Source organism: Cotesia glomerata, linkage group LG1 (genome assembly GCF_020080835.1).
Source record: "Cotesia glomerata isolate CgM1 linkage group LG1, MPM_Cglom_v2.3, whole genome shotgun sequence".
Lineage (NCBI taxonomy): Eukaryota > Metazoa > Arthropoda > Insecta > Hymenoptera > Braconidae > Cotesia > Cotesia glomerata.
Window position 1 is genome coordinate 37,017,452 of NC_058158.1, and position 16,761 is coordinate 37,034,212.

General features: G+C 27.7%; 1 long non-coding RNA gene across 4 annotated transcripts in view; it reads left to right on the top strand.

The window, feature by feature from the left end:
- The window catches only part of LOC123259294, a 54,276-nt gene extending 39,290 nt beyond the window's left edge, over nucleotides 1-14,986 (top strand). For all 4 annotated transcript variants that reach the window (XR_006508210.1, XR_006508211.1, XR_006508208.1 and 1 more), the window contains 5 exons: nucleotides 1,613-1,859; nucleotides 6,505-6,555; nucleotides 7,620-7,871; nucleotides 13,065-13,220; nucleotides 14,603-14,986. This is a non-coding gene — a long non-coding RNA (uncharacterized LOC123259294). The remainder of the gene's footprint in view (nucleotides 1-1,612; nucleotides 1,860-6,504; nucleotides 6,556-7,619; nucleotides 7,872-13,064; nucleotides 13,221-14,602) is intronic.
- Nucleotides 14,987-16,761: the final 1,775 nt, after the last annotated feature.

Below are 16,761 nucleotides of genomic sequence, written 5' to 3' on the forward strand. Positions count from 1 at the left end.
GAGCACGCGCGAGACACCGTGAAGAAGCACCTCGGTGTTTTTTTTCCGGTATCCTCTTGCCTCACATCACGCCTAGCTTCTCGAGAAGTGTTAAAAAAAATTCTTTCTCCATATTCACTGGGGAGTGATCCAACATAACTTATAACAAATTCTCAACCCTCACCCTAGCCTATAAGTCTGCTTGCCCGCGCATTTAAATCCTCGAATGTTGGATTCGATGGTGGTTTTATATGTAACATATATATCTATACCTTTACACACCTAACGTTGTTATAGGTATCACAAAACCACTATATACGATCGTCGAGGGATCAATTTTTTCCCACGCACAATTTACAGTTTCACATTTTTATTCCCATTGCGATCCAAGGCATCTAGATAGTATAGGCCTGCCATACAGATACAGATACAGCTATTTTGTGTGTAGAGGCCAGAGGGCCGCTCCAGTGAAAGGAGCCAACCATTCCGGATATAAACTCGTTTAGCTCCTGTCAATCATCGTGCTTTTTCGTCAATCCCAAAATCTTTAATAAAAACTCAAACAAACTTTCCAAAAATTAAATTAAAAATTATTATTATAATTTATGATATTTAAATATTGACCTTGAGAACCCCTGGCCCCGGGTTCCGGTTTATTAATTTCATAAAAAATCCGCAAGGGCACGATCGCCGTCTCTTTTAGTAACTTGGCGAGTTAATTAGTTGAGCATGCTCTCCAGTTCCCTCTGGTATATAATCCACCTGGTTAGTAAGGACCACCATGGGTTCTCTCAGTTCTCCAGTATGTGGCTACGTAACCGCGAGGACTAACAACAACAACAACAACAACCACCGGGCAAAGGGGTAATCCCGCAACTATAAGAATGAATCTCCCAAGTCTCCGTCGCCGTGGTCTCGTGCCCAAAGACTTAAAGACTCTATACGGTCTTACTAGCATATACCTTGCTTCACCGCTTTGAGGTTATCGGAAGAGCATCTCAGATCCTCCAAAGATGCTTCCTTGTGATGTCAAACGACATTTTTATGTCGATCATTTCGTTCATCAGTTTTTTTAAGTCTGAAAATTAACGATTCGGATATTTTATTTTTTCTTCTACATAGAAAAAAAAATCCAGTTAAAATTATCCAAAAAATTTTTAATTTGCATTGAAAAAATGGTTAAATAACAATGATTAATTTTATAAAAAATTTTTCTGGTTAGTTATTTTTAAAGATTCATTTTTATAAATTTAGCAGTTTAAAAAAAAAAAAATAATTTTTTTTAAATAAAATTTTTAAAAATAAAATAAAAATTTTTTTTAATAAAATTTATTAACCATATAATTTTTAAATACTCCTTTCGGTAAATTTAACAGTAATTTTTTGTAAATATGAATAACACTGAAGTTTACAAACATTAGAAATTTTTTTAGAATTTTATAACAATTAAATTGTTGGGAAAAAAATTTAATAAAAAAATTCCACATGTAAAAATTAAAGAAAATTATCAGTGAAAATTTTTAGAAGCATAAATATGACATATAAATTATAAAAATGACGATATAATTAAAAAAAAAATTTTTTTTTTAATTACAATTGAATTATTTTGAATTGAGAATTTATTTGTTTTCAGAATATTTGCTGGAGATTAATAAGAAGCCATTATTCATTAATTATTAATGATAAAAAAAAAAGAATGAATGAAAGAGGTATCGGACTTATTGGCTATTTTGAGGACGTGTTTAATAACATATGAAGTGAAATTACAATTGGATGAATGAAGAGGATGACTCCACCGAAGTAAACCGTGAGAAAAAAGCCAAAGTGAAATCTAATTCACAGTAGGAAGGTCTAGTTGCTGAGGAGTTTTGAGTAAGTATGTGAGTATCTAATTTAGTATGCTAGAGTAAGAACGAAAAAGTTTTTTGCACACACCGTGTTGTGAACTGACAATCAGTCGATGATAGAATGAACAAGAAAGGAAAAAGAATAAAAAGCAGTCACTTGTGGTGCTCCTTTATTCCTCCTACTTCCACACGTCTCTGCATGGATCCTGATAAATTAGCGAGAACTCTCGATAACCGGATTAACGACGTTCGTCATGGCACGTGGGGGGCACTACCTAGACCAGCAGATTAAATAAAAAGGAGACGAGCTGGAGAAAACAAAGAATTCAATGGAGATGAAAGAGAGAAATGAAAAAAGCACAGCAGTTTATGCTGCGGTCACGCAACTGTTCCGGGCATTGACTTCCCATCGACAAATGGTACAATCCGTAAACCACCGAATTTATTTATCCTTAAATTTCTTCCGATCAAAACATTTTAAAATATTTCTCGGGTTTTTGCACGTAACCATAGTGGATTAAATTTACTTTTAATTGAAAGTAAAGTTAATTAACAGAGTACGGAATCAAAGTATGTAATAATGTTCTAGCCTTGTAAATAACAACTAGGCTGTAAATGATGCTTTAAACATCTCAGAATGTTTCTATCGTAATAAAAGATACCGGATCATCGAGACTGAGAATAAAAAAAAGTCTTTCCAAGTAGTTGTGTGTTTGTATAGTACCAAGTAAATATTTTCTTACTTTAAGTGAAGATACTTTTTATTTTATGTCTATTTTCTTGAATTAATGATCATTATATTCAAGTTAACATAAAACTATTATTGTTTTTGTTTAAAAATAATTTTTATTCCACACTGATAGAACCATTTATTAACTATTAATAATTAAATTTATTTGAAGACAATTATTTAATTTATTCAATTTTAATAAATATTTTTTAATATTCAATAAATATTTATTTTAAAGGAAAGTACATTTATTAATAGTTAATAAATATTTTGTTGAGTGAATTTGTTTCGCTTGCAATGTCATATGATATCAAGATTGCTTATAAACAAAAATCATCTTTATAAATTATTTGCATTAATTATATTTACATTATAATAACGTTTATTGTAAGATACGAAATTCTATCACAGCTCATAATTATCTTTTATATTTTTAAATATTAAAAACGTTAATTTATTTAGTGAATTGAATTATTATCATGTATTCCAGCTATAGGATTTATAAAAAGTGTCAAAAGAAAATTGCTATTTTTACTTTTTATTTTGAACAAATATTTTTTAACAGTTAACAAATATTTATTAAATCCTATAATGTTAAGAAATTATTTATTAACAGTTAATAAAGCTTATTAAATATAAACAAATCCTTCTATCAGTGCAGAAAAAAAATTCTATATTAAAAATTTGAAAATTTGTTAAAAGTATTTTATTAGAAAAAAAAAAAATTAGACTTGAAATAATTTTGAAAAGTTAGAAAATAAATTTAAATTCTACTTTCTTTTTTATTCTAAAGAAAAATTCATAAAATAATATATAAAGGATCAGATAATTTTTTTAGATGGTGAAAAATACTCAGCAAATACTTTTACGTGATTTTGTATTAAGATTAAAAAAATTGAACAAGTTCTCAGTAATAATGTAGTTTATCATTACAGATATTATTATTAGTTAACAATAATAACAACAATAATGATAAAGGTAAAAAAAGATGCGTATTACTAGTATATCGCGTGTTTACGTACTTCTATACATGTACTTCAAATGATAGTGGCACAATTAATGTTCCCACGTGCGGCAAGCGTGCAGGTACCACTTATCGCAATTTGCCCCTCTAGCTCCTCGGTCCCCGGTTCGCCTTCGAAATTACCACTTTTTGTGCATTTAATTCTTCGCCAGGCATACACAAGTATCAAGAGTTACAGCCTCTTTTTCTCATCGACGCCGGCGATACGGTGATTAGCGAGAGTGAACGCCCCCATTCCACCGATACAACGATTCAACCGAACCAGATCGAGCTTAACGACCATGCAAATCTCTCTGAAGTTCAAAATTTCATTCCAAATTTATTTTACTCGTTAAAAGTTCAAAATTATTCATCAAAAATTCATAATTTTCCACGATTTGATTTTTATTTATATTTACAATAAATAAATTTTAATACTGTTAGACACGGACCTGTTACCCAAAATTATTGAAAGTGATATTAAAAATCATGAATGACATTAAAAAAAAATTTATCTATGTACAGACATAACTGATAAGTCTGAATGACGTAAACATGTCACGGTGACTAGTAGAATTTCAATTTTCCCGACACCGAGCAGACCACCGACGATCTCTGCGATCCTAGGCTATTTGTCTTATTACCTTGCATCGAATGTAACTAAACGTCAATGACAGAAGCCACTCTCACCCTTTTTCTTTTTTCTCAGCGCAGTTATCCTCTAGCAGCCCTTTCAGTACAATTGTTATCGGAATATTAAACTCATTACTTACCCGCTGTCACGGAATACTGGAACCAATAAATTATTCAAAAATTATCCTAATGCAAACAAAGTCTCGCTGGGAATAAAACCAATTTGAGCTTACACAAAAGAAAACAAAATTTGGTAATTTCGGGGCATAATATTACCTACCACCGGAAGTAAAACGTGCGTCATCATGCCATCAACACCCTGAAGGTGTTTGATCAGTCGTGCTAATGTAATGCTGTTTACATACGTATCATGTATCCTCGTGAAACACGAGAAGAATTTCTGAATTACTTCGAGTCGATCGAGATTACTTAGCGAGGTTATTTTTATTTAATATTTTTTGGGTAGTAAATTATTTTTCTTTTTTATTTTTTAAGATTCGGGTGCAAGATTAATAAATAAAAATCCATCACAGAAAAAAAATTAACTTGAATTAAATAAAAAATTTTGAAGAATTTAATCTTGATTTGAGTAGAAACATTTTTAAATTAAGAAATTTTTCTGGGTTTAAATAAGTAAATTTTACTTAATTTAAAAATTTTTCATCTTGATTCAAAACAATGAAACTCTTCAAAATTATTTTCTTAGCTTAAAAATTTTTCTCTTTATTTAAATTAATTTTTTTTCTCAGTAACCGCTTTCTGAAAACTGGATTTGTAAAAATTATTAAAATAAACTTTCGGACGCCTCATTATTATTTCAATCGGAAATTAAGAATTTTTTGCTTAAAGTGAAATTTAACACTATGGAAATTGAGTGAATTATAATTAATTAATAATATAATTTCATTAAAAATAGCTCATGATTTCTACGAATGGAATTAAAAGAAATTGCTTAACTGAGAAAGTACACTGCAGCGATGACGTGAATGTTCAATTGCCATTTGGGTTAATTATAAAAATTAATAACCATGATTTCCACCCAGTTATTATTACTAATAATTGTTAATTATAATTACTAAGGCCGGTACTTATTTAATTAGTTGCAAAGTCAATAACTGATGAATGAGTGATAATTACCAGTGATGCAATTTAATCGTTATCGTAAATCTCGATCGAAAATTTCATGCTCAGTTTATAATCAAAGATCATCTTTAAAGATAGCGAGGATTTTTTATTAAAATTATAAAAACAGTATTTAACTTGTTTCCTCAAAAAAACTTTTAATATTTTTTGCTAAATAGCGATAGACGTAGAGATAAGTCAAGTGTGATAGGTTATGAACTCACATATGTATTTACAGTAAAGAGCAAAGATGAGTATAAAGACATGTGATGATGAAAAAATTGAAGGAAAAGAGTTTAAGAGCTCGTCTGCTCATTCAGCCGTGGATTAAGATAAACCTTTATCCATTTCTTCCTCAATGGCTCTTCTTGTTTTCTTTGTAATATAATGTATGAGGTCTGACGGAAAAAGTTATTGTTGATGGCTCAGTGAAGACCGTATGCATTTTATTGTTTGCCTATGACTTGTACACAGAAAACAAAATTTACTTGAATTAAGTAAATAATTTTGAAGAATTTAATCTTCTTGATTTAAGTAAAAAATTTCTTAAACTAACAAATTTTTCTTGGTTTAAATAAATTTTACTTAATTCAAGAACTTTTTGTCTTGGTTCAAAACAACGAAACTTTTCAAAATTATTTTCTTGGTTCAAGAATTTTTCTTTTGATTCAAGTTAATTTTTGTTTTCAGTGTAACAATAATATCTTGCGATTTTAAAAATTAGATTTTACAATTAAAAATTAATTATTTTATTTATTTCTCAACCTGCAAGTGTTGATAGAAAGTTTTCTTTGATTAGGATTAAATTGTAATTTTACGATATAATAATCTCATTTGAATTAAAATTTATTGCCCGGAAAGTCTGTAAGCCCGATGTGTTAATCTGCTGCGCTAAAACTTATTAACATTTGACAACTTGAGTACTTTAAATTGTCTGTAAATAAAAAGAAAAAAATGTAAATTTATTCTTGATAATTTCACGCAAGATAATTTCGTGTCTATTATAATCGGGCTATTTTAAGTAATCCCTTTTATTTTTAATTCTTTTCCATGAAATAATACATTTACGCATGTCGAGTTTTATTTAAATAGCAAATTGCATGAATATCCGATAAAAAATAGTAATAACGATAATTATCCTACAATTATTTACCTTATGCGCATTTATTAAAAGTGTTTTTCATTTTCAGATCGGCTGACAGTCTACAAATCATCCCCGCTGCTCGATGCCCAGCGAATAGGTAGGAAAAAGTATAACAGAGCTTTAAAAAATCTAATATATATATATATATATATATATATATATATACTATATATATATATATATATATATTAGGGTGGCTCAAAAAAACCGACTATTTTTTTTTTTTTAGTCTCGAGTGAAAAAATGTTAGTTTTTGATGTTTTAAGAGCCCTCTCCAAGAGACAGCTTAAAAAAAAATTTTTCAGAGGTCACTCCAAATTTTTTAAAATTTCAAAAATCGTCAAAAATCGAACTTTTTTTTTTTTAATTTTTTTTTCTCGTTACGGTATAATTTTATAGACTAAAAAGAAATGAGATTCTGAAAATTTCAGTTCAAAATTTAAATTTCGAAAGGTCGCTCATAATTTTTTTATTTTTCTTTAATTAGTCATATCGCCGACTTTAACTGTTGGGAGTGGTACGGTGGGGTTTTTTTGGTTTGTAAAAATCTCAACCTACGCGGCAAGGGTCAAATCTCAACCAAGCTGGTTTCTAAGACCAGCTTGGGATTCGAATTCACGCTTGGAAGTTTATTAAATAAAATTATTAAATTAAAAAAAATTATTTTTTCTATATTGTGCTTGATTTTAGTTCATCTCGTGATGTATTTTTTATCGATTATGGTACTAAATAAAAAAAAAAAAAAATTCATGGAATTTTAATTTAAATAGTAAAGGTCGCTCGAAAAATCTAAACTAATGTACTAATAAATTGAAAAAATTATGAGCAACCTTTCAAAATTTAAATTTTGAACTGAAATTTTCAGAATCTCATTTTTTTAGTCTATAAAATTATACCGTTACGAGAAAAAATTAAAAAAAAAAAATTCGATTTTGACGATTTTTGAAATTTTAAAAATTTGGGTGACCTCGTAAAAATTTTTTTGAGCTGTCTTTTGGAGAGGGCTCTTAAAACATCAAAAACTAACATTTTTTCACTCGAGACTCAAAAAAAAAAAATAGTCGGTTTTTTTGGGCCACCCTAATATATATATATATATATATATATTTATATATCCGAGCTTAGTTATTGCGAATGGTACAAACTCTCATAATTTTTCAGGTTGTTTTGTTTCCTCGGAGAATGTTTTGGCGGCGGAAACACTGGTATCATCGTACGTTTAACACTCCTTAACTTCAACAGTGTACAATGCTTGTGAAAAGCTCGAGAAATCGGGGCAAGGGGTGGATAACTTCACCAACTGGAACTCTCATCTTTTCACTTACATTCGCAAGATATTACAGATGGGGAGAGCGGCTGCGCTTAAGAAATTATGTGTTTGTTAGCTATCAAATGCGCACTGGGAAAGTTTGAGTTGAGTTTTATTATTAAAATTTTTAATTTTTAAATTTATAAATATTTTTATTATTAATTTGATAAAAATATTATTATTATTAGTTATTTATTTAAAGTTTCAAAAATAATTTATATTTTTTTGGGTTAAAATTTTTTTTTTTAATTGAAATAATTTTTAAATGAAGTAAAAATTTTGAAAAAAAATAAAAAGACGAAAAATAATTTCATTATTTTTAATATAAAAAATATTAAAGTGATAATTATTAAATATTATTTAATATATTAATTAAAATGTTATTTAATTATTAATTAAATGAATTTTTCAATGTATGGTTGTTAAAAAAAAATTGCTAAGAAGAAAAAAGTCAAAATTTAAATTAAAAAACAAATACTAATACTAATAATTTAAAAATATTAAAAATTTAGTAATTATATCCCTAAAAAATTATTTTCCAACAAAAAAATCGGATAATTTATCAATAAAATCGAAAAAAAAAAAAAAATGTTTGTCATCAACCCTCTGAATGATTTACGACATAGCTCCTAAAAAAGTCAGAAAAATATTTTTCTTGACAAATGTAATATACAAATAAATTTCTATTGAGCAATACCAATTCATCATCGGCTAAGTCGCCTAGTTGTTAACATAATTAACATAAATGTCTTGAGAGTTGACATAAAAGTATTTTTATATTGCTAACGGAATTTGTCGAAGAATTTAAAGCCAGTAATTAATGATAATTAACTCAACTATCGTCTGAGGTCGATGTATACCTACAATCATAACTTATTCTTAATAAAAATAAATATGTATCATTGTTCGGAGAAACGTTTATTCTCAGAGGAAAATGCCTTAGGGAAGGTGATCTGCGTCTCTATAAAAATACTAAATTTAAACAACCGATCTTTTGTTACAATTTACAATAATAGACACATAAAATTTATAAAGGTGATTTAATTAATGCAATTTGACGTAATTATAATAATTATTATATTGCTCAAGCTATCGAGGCATAATTTGATTTTATAATATTAATGATCGATTGACTCTCGACAATTGTCTACACATGCGTTATATCCTTGCGTCGTTTAAATTGAGGACACTTGTATTATGTCTAATGAGAACAAAAAATAAATAACAATTTTTATTTGTCATTAGACATTTATATGCGTTCGACGTACTTATAATTTACAAATTAATGACGCACTCTGTTATTATAAGTCGTTTTCTTTTAAATACAGATATCATTATTGAATCACTGAATGTTTTACCAACTAGCAAGTCTATAAAAAGACTTTTCAATTAAATTTTATTAAAAGATAAATAAAGTTGGTCGTTAATTTTTATAGCGAAAAATACAATCAACAAAATCAGATTAATTATTCATACTATTTTTTTTTAATTAATTTATTTATAATTTAAAAAATAAAATGATTTATCGTTTTATAGTATCGAGGATATATCTCAGCCTTGATGATTTTTCGATATGAAAAAATCCAAATAGAGCGACCTGAGTTTCGAGAAAAATTAATATTTTATCATGAAAATAACGATGATTTATTATGGAATAAAGATAATCTAATAAAACTATTGATTGAGAGATGTATTTATCGATAACGATAAACGCTCGTCAGTTAGTAAACATTAACGCTAAAGAGTAGATATTTTATCAATCGTTATAAATACATATATCAGTGTATTAGCGTACTGACAAGCTTATGATTATTGATTATTTATTCTCTATTATGTTTATTCAATTACCAGCTCGCATATAAGTCGGAGATAACACTTTACACTTTTAAAATTGTTTTTTCGCTTCATGGTCATCTTCTTAGATTAAATTTGTAAATAAGTATTTTTTTAACAATAAATATTAATTTTTATCGGTGTTAACAATAAATACTAGGTACAATTAATTTAATTTAATTTTACAAAAGGTAAAAAATAATTTTTTTAAAACAATTAATTCCTAAAAGTCGCAAATAGCTATAAAAGTAAAATAAATGCTACTGTAAGTAAAAATAAAAATGAGAAAAGCTAATAAAATTAACGTTTTATATTTCCGGTACTTGTGTATTCGCTACGCTCGTGTAAATATTTATAAAGGAAAACAAAGTTATCAAAAGTTGTCTCATCATACCGAAGGTGTATAGATATAAAAGTGCAAACTCACGCGAAACTAAAACAATGTATTATAACTATGAATTTACATATCATTTCTTAATTAAAAATCTTACGGAATAAAAAAAAAAAATTGTTATTATTATCAGGAGACTTAACTTGGCAATAAATTATATTTTTCATTTGCAATGCTTGCATATAAAATATCCTTTAGCATTAATTAATCTGAATTTATGGCAGGTTCGCATGCACGCACACCAAGTCTAGGCAATTAGTGAAACTATTGCATTAAAAAAAACATTAGATCTCTTTAACGCTATCCACGTCCGGCATAATAATAATAATAATAACAATAATAATCTATATTATTAAAAGAATAAGAAAAATTTTGTATCGAGGATAGTCATATAATAAAATTGGTTTTTTTAATGAAATTTAGTGTCATTGTAAAGATCTTGACTTGGATTTGTGCCTTTTCAACGTTTAATATCATTCTCACCAATAGTCAATTTATTATGATTATTTAGGCTTCATCAAAAAATGCTCTATCTTTAGATACATAATTAAGAAATGACCTTGCATCTCATAAACTATTGACATTTTTAATGGTATAAGTTCATCCCAATGTTACACTCATCAAGACCTTTCATTTGAGTACCCACATCAATTTTTCATATATTTTATATATTTATATATATATATATATATATATATATATATATGCTATATATATATATATATTTATATATATATATATGTATATATGAAAAATATATAAAAATGCATGTAGGTATTCAAATGAAAGCTCTTGATGAGAGTAACATCGGGATGAGCTTATACCTTTAAAAACGTCAATAGTTAAGAAAGTACAGTGCAATTTAACATAATTAAGAAACGACCTTATATCTTGTGAGCTATTGACATTTTTAACGATATAAGCTCATCGTGACATTACACTCATCAAGACCTTTCATTTGAGTACCCACATCAATTTTTCATATATTTTATATATTTATATATATATATATGTATATATGAAAAATATATGAAAATGCATGTGGGTACTCAAATAAAAGCTCTTGATGAGTGTAACATCAGGATGAGCTTATATTTTTAAAAATGTCAATATTTAAGAAAGTACAGTGCAATTTAACATAATTAAGAAACGACCTTATATCTTGTGAGCTATTGACATTTTTAAAGATATAAGCTCATCGTGACATTACACTCATCAAGACCTTTCATTTGAGTACCCACATCAATTTTTCATATATTTATATAAATATATTATATATATGTATATATGAAAAATATATGAAAATGCATGTGGGTAATCAAATGAAAGCTCTTGATGAGTGTAACATCGGGATGAGCTTATATCTTTAAAAACGTCAATAGTTAAGAAAGTACAGTGCAATTTAACATAATTAAGAAACGACCTTATATCTTGTGAGCTATTGACATTTTTAAAGATATAAGCTCATCGTGACATTACACTCATCAAGACCTTTCATTTGAGTACCCACATCAATTTTTCATATATTTATATAAATATATTATATATATGTATATATGAAAAATATATGAAAATGCATGTGGGTAATCAAATGAAAGCTCTTGATGAGTGTAACATTGGGATGAGCTTATATTTTTAAAAATGTCAATAGTTAAGAAAGTACAGTGCAATTTAACATAATTAAGAAACGACCTTATATCTTGTGAGCTATTGACATTTTTAAAGATATAAGCTCATCGTGACATTACACTCATCAAGACCTTTCATTTGAGTACCCACATCAATTTTTCATATATTTATATAAATATATTATATATATGTATATATGAAAAATATATGAAAATGCATGTGGGTAATCAAATGAAAGCTCTTGATGAGTGTAACATTGGGATGAGCTTATATTTTTAAAAATGTCAATATTTAAGAAAGTACAGTGCAATTTAACAAGTCATTATTTGTTAAAGCAAAATTTTATTTATTTATAGTTCACAAGGTTGCTAGTAGTAATAATAATAATAATAACTCCGTTTAAAAAAAAATTTCAACTAATCGGTCTGCTCGAAATAAAAACCCCGACAATAAATATCAATTGATCTCCTCTCTGGTGGATGATCATCAAGATTGACGTAAATGATTGTTACGCAAATAAACAAATTTCCAAATGTAAGATGTAATGAGAATGACGATAGAAGTTAATAGTCATAGCACGTATTGAGGAAAATAGCCGGGCGATAACAAAATAACAGGATAAGACATTGCAGGTATAAACGATAAATCAGTTGTATGGCATTCCTAAGATAGTGCAGGGGCAGAAAGTCATTACAGTGGCAAAGTAATTCCCAACTAACTTAAAGCAATAAATACATAATGCATCTGTTGAGTTTTCCCACACGCGTTTATATTATACTTGGCGTTGCTACTTCCAACTTAAAAGTAGCAACTGCTAGTGTGTAGTATCTTCTCCTTGTCCCGAGAGCAAGTCTTAAGTCTTCTGGCCAGTTCCATGAAATCATGCATCACGGTACGGCTCATGAGATGTTACGAGTCACGGATTTATTTGCACGGAATTGAAACGACGACTCTCGCTCTACTCGTCAACAGTCAACAGTCATCCGAACTTTTTTGCATCAGCCTCTGAGACAGTCCACTTCCAAGACATATAATATCCATCCTGCTCCTATATATTCCTATATATTCCTATATATACACTCACCTACCTTGAACGACTTTGAATGCTTTAAAATGATGTTTAACAAAAAGAAAAACTCCATCTATATTTATATTATTGTTTAATCCGCAAGTTATTCTATCCTTGCCTGAAAATGTCTGATTGTTCCACTCTGTAAAATATATTATTATTTATCCATATAGTTTTACATTTACTTTGTTAAATTAAAATAAATAAGAAAATACCAGTGCTTTTGTTTATACGCACGAATTAATTTCGTCTCATGTTACTTTGCTTGGTTTAAGAAAGTCGAACGGATTTTATTTATTTATTTATTCTTGTTAAATTTGAATTTATTTTTACAATAAATATCAGACAAAATAATAATTATGATAATAATTTCAGGTATGATAATGAGTAATTATGCAGACTGTTGATACATATAAAAAGAAAACAGCCATCTGGCAGTGATAACCCTAAAGGAAAAGTAGCAGAACAAGTGTTTATAAGGGAGCATTTATATGAATGTTAAAAACATAGAAGAGCATTAAACAATTCTCGGTAAGTACTTAAGGGGCGTTAACCTAACGGAAAACAACTTAACGGACTTAACCTGTATATTTACTTTTTTGCTGCACTTTGTACTCGTGTTTTATTAGATAGATCATTTGAGAAATCAAAGATCTCGTGATTGGCTTGATAGATGTTACGAGTTGTTTATTGAGATAATCGTTTTCGACGGGCATTTTCAGACATTAATAATTACCTGTTTATTTGCATAGCCGATTTATCACACACAAAAAAATTAACTTGAATCAAGTAAATAATTTTTAACAACATTAGCTTTTTGATTTGAGTAGAAAAATCCTTAAGAAATTTTTTACAAATATATTGTAAAGATAAATTGATAAATTTACTATTTTTTTTTAACTACTTAACTAAAAAACTTAATTTAATAATTTAAGACAGAAATGAAAAAATATTAAAAGCTTGATTTTAAAAATTGAGAAGAAAACTTCCAGCTCTTTATTGCGAATTAATTTTCTCCATACATTAAAAAAAAATTAACTTGATTCTAAAGAAAAAATTTTGAATCAAGAAAATTATTTTGAAGAATATGATGCTGATTTAAATGAAAAAAGTTTTGAACCGAAAAAATGTTCTTAATTTGAGTAAATTTTACTTAATTCAAGAATTTGTCGTCTTAATTTAAAACAAAAATATTCTTCAAAATTATTTTTTTGGTTGAAAAATTTTTCTCTTGATTCAAATTAATTTTTTTTTAGTGTAAGAATTTTTCTTGGTTTAAATAAATTTCACTTGATTAAAAAATTTCTCTTTTCAAGTTAATTTTCTTTTTCTGAACATTTATTAAGTAATCAATACAAATACAAAAAATTTCTTTCTCTCAATAATTATTAATTAAATTTTATAAAGTTTTTTCAATAAATTAATCCTGATTCGCGAAATTATCACATCGATACAATTATTTTAATAATCAAAATTTCCGATACCGGTTATTTAAATTTTTATTGGGTTTATTCTTAGCACTAATTTATAAAATTAATATATGTATCTGGTCTCAGCCCGTAAAAGCAATATTGAGTTTGCATGGTTTTATACTCTCGGGTTCCTTAATAAGCACTTGGACGTAGAACAATCCGATTAATTCGAAAGTGGGTTGGTATTACTATACGGATCATCGCCGTATTATAGATAATCATAGTACTTTCTTGCATTGCTCGAACGTGACTCTACACCGTATACGTACAATGCCTGCAATACACAAGAGACATCATACACTTCACTTCGGGATTCGAGAGCAACAAACAAAGAAACTCCTTCATATTCTCCGCAATTCTCTCTCTTCTTTTTTATCTTTTTCTCGATCGTTCAAATTAAAAATGAAAAATCATATCAATTTACTGTCTTGCATTTTCCAGATATCCTCGCCCGGAAAAGTGCTCCAGATCTGCACACTACATTCGATGGGATTAAAATTCAGAGTGTTTTGGCGGTGGCACGTGAGGATGATGTTTTAAGGTGCGTGGACTCAGCGGGGGCTCGTATATAGTAATCTGAGTTGGTTCAGTGTATCAGATTGCATCTTAGATTCACAGTCCAAGTTTGTGCTTTGACCATGCCGACACGTTCTCTCAGAGTTGCTTACTCAGGGCTACTTCTATTTCATTCTTTAGATATATTTTTTTTTTTTTTTTTTTCAGTCAGAGTGACAAAAGTTTTTCATTTTGTTAAGTAGCTTTAAATTTCAATTGAAAAATAAATTTTTTTATCTTAGATAAAATTTTTACTTATCAAAATTACAATTATGGTATTTAGATTTAATTTTTGGAAAATTTATGACTTTGTAATTTTTATTTTCGCATTCATAAAAAATTAATTCAAGAATTTTTTTTTGATAAAAAAATTTATACAAAATAAATAATGTTTTTTTTTTTTATTTTTTAAAGAGATTTTTGATGACTTATCAAGTTAATTTTTTTAATATTGTAAAATTGTCTTCAAAGAACGAAAAAAAAAATTATTTTTGTATAAAAATTAAAAACAGAGATTTTATGAAAAATTTGTTTAAAATTTTCAGAAGATATGAAATTATAATTATTTAAAAAAATTTTGTAAAACTAAACTCTAAACATACACGGAAAGAACAAGATGACACTAGATATCATCCCGGATTATACTCATTGATATCTGTGATAAAAAAAATTTCAGATAGTAGCTAAAAAAATCCAGATTATACTGCGTGATATTTGGATTATACTCATTGTAATCTGGATTATACTAGCTACTATCTGAAATTTTTTTTCATTCAGTATAATTTGGGATGATATCCAGTGTCATCTTGTTCTTTCCGTGTATTCGATAAAGAAAAAAGTTTATAAGTTAAAAAAAAAAAATAAAAACTAAAAAATTGTAAATGTAAAGATATATAAAAATGTTTTATTGACTCAAAGATTTATCAAAAAATTATGAATAAATTTAATTACAAAAACGATATCTTTTAAATAAAATAATTTGAAGTAATAAATAAATTATAAAATATACAATTAACATAGAAACGTTTTATCGATTAGCCAGAAAACGAATGCAATAAAAATGAAAGAAATGAAAGAATTGCATAACAAGAGTTCATATAGACACAAGGTGTGGTTATTAAAGATATTAAGGATTAACAAATAGTGTTAAAATAGTTATGATTATTAACAAATACTCAAGTCACTCGACGCTTCCCTGCACTTTTGACTCAATGTTTCCCTCGCGGCTACGAGGATTTATTGCTCTTAGTTTCACATTAATATTTCTCACCTAATTATATGCCCGCCTCCGGGAGAATCTACAATCTGACAGACTCTGGTATTCATGTGTATTTATATATATATAAAAAAATAAATATATGTTTATGTGTATATGAACATTCAAGTGTTTTGCTTTTATGCAGAGTCACGCCAACTTCTTACTTCAGATATTGATCATACTAGAGTAATTATTTCTTCTTTATATGTATTACATCTAATACATTACATTATTATGTATTGTACTGAAATGGCTCAACAATGCCAAGGATCGCAATAAAAATATTATAAGAATAAATAACTAGCAAAACCTCCGGGCGGTAAAAATAAAAACTCTTTTGATTTTTAAAATCTAACAGTTAATATTTTTTCAATCTGCAAAAAAATATTTAAAGCATCAGAAGCCGCATTATAAATAAACCCGAAGATTTATTGGACAATAAAATTAGTCGAAAGATTTTCAACAAGGAATTAAATCATAAGGACGGCCGATTATATTGACAAGGACGATTGAGCAAGCATAAGTACAAATAATAAGTAATAATCTTTGAGACTGAGAAATTGTGCTGGATGAGCACTGTAATTTCATTGATAATATTTAAATAGGGGCTTTTTAATCTGTCTTCTCTTAGCTGGTATTAGCGTGAACTCCAAGGCCCCCCATTCTGTTCATTCACGGCCTCCATCCTGCGATATTATTATTCTTCTTCCTCTTTGTCTACACAAACAACACAAATGTACATTTTTGTTTTTTATTTTTTAGTTTGTATGCTCAATTCATAAGAAGT